Consider the following 6,144-nt stretch of genomic DNA (forward strand, 5'->3'; position numbering starts at 1 on the left):
AAAAAAAAAAAAAAAAAAAAAAAGTCTTTAATGAAGCTTCTAAACTGATGGGGAATGCTTTTATCTAGTAACTCAGCTGCTAAATTTATGGCTAGGTCAATCACATATGTCCTGTTGTCACTAAATAATAAAGGCAACAACATAAATGCAAGAACAGCAGCACTGACAACTGCCATTTAGTTATGTGCCAGCCATCCTGATAAGCAATTTATAAATACAAATTAAAAATAGTTTCTAAAATATTTCAGAAAAGCGCATCACTCCAAGAAACGATAGTTTGGTTTTGATTTACTTCTAGAGAAACGAGCTAACCATAGGGTTGATAAAACTCAAGAGAACCAGCTAGTAGCATTAGCTTGAACGACTCTCACTTATTTAATCACTCCCCATCAATTATTAAGCTGTCCCTTGAGGCCACCAGAATACCATTTAATTCTTCTGCTACACTGCACTGAAATGCTTTGAAAAAGTTCTTCTTGTTATATTATTTACCACTGTTGCATCAGCATACTAAATCACATGTGGTAGCTCTCTGCTAATAAATAGTCAGTTTATTTTTCAGGGGACAGATTGCTCCTTGGTAAATCACAGCCATGATCATCTTTACTCCAGAAAGGCAAAAAGTAAGAATTTCATCCAAAGCATGAAATTCTAATGCCACCCTCTGGCCTAATAATTCTACTTCAAGGAATGTAGCATAAGAAAAATATCAAAGATGTGTGAAAGATTTAAATGTCCTACAACGGGAAAAGCAACACGGCCGTGCCGACAGTGAAACATTATGCAGGCGCGAAGTATCCTATTTTAAAAGATTATTTCCAGACATGGAAAACGCTAACGATATTTTCCATGAAAAGGGCAGGTTCCCAGGCTATCTGCAATGAAATCTCAATTTTGTAAAATACATATGTATGTATGTTTGTGTAGTACACATGTATGCTTATACATATGAATGCTGAAAAGATATAGCCAGAAATATTACCAGTAGGTAGTATTAACATGGGTAACTCACTTCCATTTTTATATTTTTTGGTGTTTTCTAAATTTCTACAATGAATATGTATTTTTATATTCAAAAAGAAATAGACTCTCTTTTATATATAGATTTATATAGATTTGTACAATAGGAAAGACTTATTTATAGATATGTGAAGTTTTCAGATTTTTTTAAACTTAGGGACTTTTTCTTCAAAACAAGGTTAGAGCCTTAGAGATCTGTACTAGATTAGTATCATTTATTAACTCAAAGCATCTGCTTGAATATTAACTTATTTTAAATGGCCTAATTGAAAACAGTGTTTTTTTTTTTCTCCCATGAAATGTCTTTGTTTTCTTTCATACTAGGGTATTTAAATAGAATATGATTAGTTTTGATAAAAATTTTAAAATGACCTCAAATTTCCAAATCTTACTAGTAATTTCTCTTTCCTTTCAGATTAGGCTATACAATCAACAATACCAAAAGTGGGTTAATTTAATTCCCGTGAGTCTGAATCTGATAACCTACGGCATTTAGGCCAAAGTGAGGTCATTCTCAGTGGCTTGCAGCCAGTCTCTGCTGCTTTGAATCTCTGCCTATAACTTGAATGACTGACAGATTTTGCTGCCTCATCCAGAACTATCATTCTTCAGGATTTTCATTAGAAATGAATGGGGCCAAGACCCACAGTGTCCCAATCTCAGAAGTTTCTAACGTGTGCGCTGTGTAACATCTCCAGTTACCACTGAAAAACACCAACACAGTTATAGTAACTACGAACTACCTAAGACGTACAGGCAAAGACAAGAAGACGTACCAGCCAGCCTGGCTCTGCAAATTATATCTGAGCCTTTTGTTTCCTCATCCCTGAGATGTGGCTTATAATCCCTGTTCATTGGGCAGCTGTGAGGGTGCATGAGTTAATGTGTGAAAAACGCTGGGCACGGTGCTGGGTGCACAGTTAAAATTCAGTAAAGTGGTAGGGTTATGTCAATATTATTGGTGAAGAAACAAAATAAATTATATTTGTACACATATTTATGCAAACCAAGAATAAAAACATTAATAATTTGAAAACAATCCATGGGGAAATGACAGACTTGTAGATAATTTAAAACACGCAGAGATAATTTAACATATTCAGAGGCTGCCATTTTATGGTGCTCCCTCTAAACTACATAATTCTGTTAACACTCGTAAACTTGATACAGAAGATCATGTGATAAGGTGCTTAAATAAAGTGATTATTGCAAGCTAGCTGTGGTCTTTCCTACATGGTGACTGCTGACGCTAATTACTTTATGTGTAACGTACGAATCACACAATTTCTGGCTGCAGCGCCAACCCAGATGCAGACCACTCTTGAGTGTGAGTAATGGAAAGAAGGTGGCAAAATCTCATCACTCCAGCAGGCAGGGCTGGAGAACAGGGCAAGAGGCACCTCACTGCCTCTTGTTCTTCGGGAAGGACAGTAGGACTGATAATGAAAAACCCCTGTGTACAAGGAGTCTCCAATTTCTGACCTCCTAAAACAGTAAAGCAGAACTTATGAGAGTAAAAGCAGAGTCCTACTCTGTCTGTGCTCACATTGTCCATACCTAACAGAGGGTCTGGAATTGAATAACTCTCATTGTTGAATGAATGAAGAAATCAGTGAAGCCTCAAAGTTGAGACTGTCTATGTGAAATAGCTGTGGGGGACCTGAGAGGCACAGGGGGTGCTGACCAACACAGGTATTCACTGCATTATCCCCTAAGTTCCCATTAATTGTTGAAATGTGAGGACCAAAATTTTAATTCAGCTCCAAGGAAGGATGTTGGAGCATTTCTCAGAGTCTGTTTACAAACATGGTTTGGAACTTCATAATAAGTGATATACAAATACCATGTGATGATCTGGACGGTGTTCATCACAGTTGTGCTACATAGTCTCTTTAGAATGAGGACACATTTAAGATAATGTCTGGTGTAATTTCACATTACATAATTATTGCAGGTGTAAGGAATAAGTGTTTACAGTATAGATAATAACAAAGATAACAGCTAAAAATTAGTTAGACCATATTAGCATTAAATCCAGACACTGGGGTAAGCAGCTTTCCATGCAGGACTCGTGAATCTCCATACAGGTATCTGAAATAGGTTACTATATTTACTTTACAGATGCAGAAACTGAGACTTAAGAGGTTTACAAACACTCCCAGGTCCACATAGATAACAAGAGTGACAAAACTAAGATTCATACGCAAAGTATCTGATGTTAGAGACTTAGAGATGAATCACTACGTTATTGTGAACAACAGGCTTCATCTACAGCTCTAAAGACCTAAATTTGAAATAGCTGATACTTGAATAATTGGGTATTATTATTTTTTTAAAGCTTCCCTTTTTTTACCCGTTGAAAACTGTCAAGCATAGGCAACTATTTCTAAAACTGGTTCTGATGTGATTAAAATTTAAGTCTTGAAGCTGTTGCCTATACTTATGCCTGGAATTAGGTATTCCTTTAAGTGTCTTCCTGATTATTATATCCATTTGGAAACAAAAACATTCCTAGAATTACCTGCTCCAAACTCCTTATTTGATAGAACAGTCTGGGTAAAAGGATTCTTGGTCAATGACTGAACTGAATACGACACAGCTGTGTATGAGGCTGTACCTGTCAAGAACCCAGCATCTAACCGGATCTCCATACAGACGTGGAATTATTTTTGAAAAATGAGTAAGTTGCAAAATCCCCTCCCAAGAAGAACAAGCATTATGCTCACTAAGGACTCCACAGAAGTTCTAAAGGTCAATTCAGACTGGTTCTGATCATCTCCTTCTGTTTTGATAAAAAATATGCTTCTGGAACCATAACAATGGAAGAGCTGGAGAAGGAGACGGCTTGATGATATATATATATATAAAAGCAGAAAAGCCTAGTGTTGCTTTTTTTTTTTTTTTTTTTTTCCGGTACGTGCCTCTCACTGTTGTGGCCTCTCCCGTTGCGGAGCACAGGCTCCGGACGCGCAGGCTCAGCGGCCATGGCTCACGGGTCCAGCCGCTTTGTGGCGTGTGGGATCTTCCCGGACCGGGGCACGAACCCGCGCCCCCTGCATCGGCAGGCGGACTCTCAACCACTGCGCCACCAGGGAAGCCCTCCTAGTCTTTCTTTTTAATCTAAAGGGCTATGAAGTTCTCTGGACTTGACAGATATGGGTCCTGGCTTCCTATCTTTGCAGATGACAAATGTGTCCTAGTGGGCTGATCTGGCTCCTCAAGCAGCTCCAGTCTTACCCTCTCTTATTCTTAATTTTAAAAACATGGTAAGGTGAGGCATGTCATCTGCTGGGTCTGCTTGAGGAAGTGGAATTTTATACCTGTCACTGTAATGACTATTAACTTTCCAGCTGATCAGCAATAGTTAGCTGTGAGAAGACTGTTCTCCCCACTAAATGCTCCAGTAACCAGGAGTCTGCTATAAATAGGCAGCTTCCAAGGATTACAATTCTTTGAGTCCCAGAAAATCTGGATAAGAAGAGAATTTCTAGGTAGCAAACAAGCAGGCACGGTGTGTGTGTACTTACTGTACATTCCTAAGGCCCTCTTTCAAGAGCCATTTCCCCAATTACTGGGAATATTGGCTGCTGGCTGTCGAAACTTACAGCTGACCTCTCTCTCGGAATCACCCTTGGGAACTACCCTCCACCAAGGGGAGCTGCATCACCCCAAGATTACTTAGCCCCTCCCCAAGGGCAGCTCAAATCCAATGTCTGCAAAACAAAGGCGAGGCCTCCTTGGCGACAAACTCCAAAGGGCCATCCCAGCCCCAGAGCTCCCATAGGATCACCTTCCTCTTCTGCCAGTCCAGCCTTCCCCACTCCCTTAGACAGAAGAGAGCACTCTCTTGAATCATCTCCCAAGATCACAAAAGCATTCAAGTCCAAATCCACTTGACTCTCAGCCCTAAGTTTCCATCAACTTTATGAAGCCCTTGACTTTGACATACAAAACACAAATCCTTACAGCTTCGCAAGACATGCAAAGTCCCTTTTGATATGACAGTCCTTTCTAGCCTCATACCCCATCACTCACTCTCATACAACCCCTGGTCCAGTCACACCAAACTCTTTCCTTTCCCTGAATGTGTCACGCTTCTGCTTTCTACCTGGAATAGTTCATTGTTCTCATCTGCTTGATGACCACCTCCATCTCCTACAGGTCTCACTTCAGGTGTTCCCTCCTCTATGAAGGATATCCTGGCCCCTCAGTAGGGTTAAGATTTCCAGCCTTCAAGTTTCTACCACAGGTTGTGTGTTCCCTTATTGTGGTGACTGTTAATTATTGTAATGGATTCTTTGTAGGCAGGGAACGTGTCTTTTAACTCTGCTTCCCGGCCTGGCATTTTAAAGATGTTTTGCTGGATGCATAAATAAACGAAGTCAATTGAGGTGCTGGCCCCAGAGGCCCTGGCTGAAAGGTTGCCAGCATCCCCATGACTGGGAAGCATCATATAGCGTCATACAAATTTGGATTAACTGTGACCTCCTTGCGCACGGGCACTAGTTTTTCTTCATCGAAGTAACCTTTCCAAGACCGGACACCATCTCTCACTCATAGAGGACAAGACACAAAAAGCCCATTGAACCAAATGAGGTCTTGGCAGAAAGGGCTGACGTACGAGAAAATTACTTTCCTGGCTCAGTCTAAACTATTTTTTAAAAATCTCTATGTTTTAAGATACATAGGATATTTCTCTACGTGGTCTCTTCTTAATATGTTCTTATTTACAAATTTTTAAAATTTCTCCTTTGTTTGAAACTTTTTTTTTTTTCCTATTTAAGAGAGCAAAAGAAAACTTTGAGTTTGCTAAATTCCATTTCTAGGTCAGAAATCAAATATAATGGGACACATCAAACATGACTAAGAAGTTTCCCAGATGGCCTGCATGACCTTAAAACTTTGTTTGAAGGGGTCCCTTTGAAACATAAATGTCTTTAATCTACAAGGTGGTTTTTCCCCCCACTTTCTGAAACTAATAATTACTTACTGAATAGATGTACAGCTATTGGTATAGGCACCAAACACCCTGAGTATGAAGCTGAGGAGATGGTGGAGAACCCTTGTCCTATAAACATAAAAACCAAAAGCCAGTCTTATTGAGCAAGTAGCTGCATTCCCTAC

General features: G+C 39.6%; 1 protein-coding gene across 1 annotated transcript in view; it reads right to left on the minus strand.

Moving 5' to 3' along the window:
• Nucleotides 1-6,144, minus strand: part of LOC103085585 (SLIT-ROBO Rho GTPase-activating protein 1) — a gene marked incomplete at its 3' end in the record, with an annotated part of 235,377 nt that overhangs the window by 88,901 nt on the left and 140,332 nt on the right. The window lies entirely within an intron of this gene.

The sequence above is a fragment of the Lipotes vexillifer genome, unplaced genomic scaffold, assembly GCF_000442215.2.
Source record: "Lipotes vexillifer unplaced genomic scaffold, Lipotes_vexillifer_v1.1 scaffold837, whole genome shotgun sequence".
Classification (NCBI taxonomy): domain Eukaryota; kingdom Metazoa; phylum Chordata; class Mammalia; order Artiodactyla; family Lipotidae; genus Lipotes; species Lipotes vexillifer.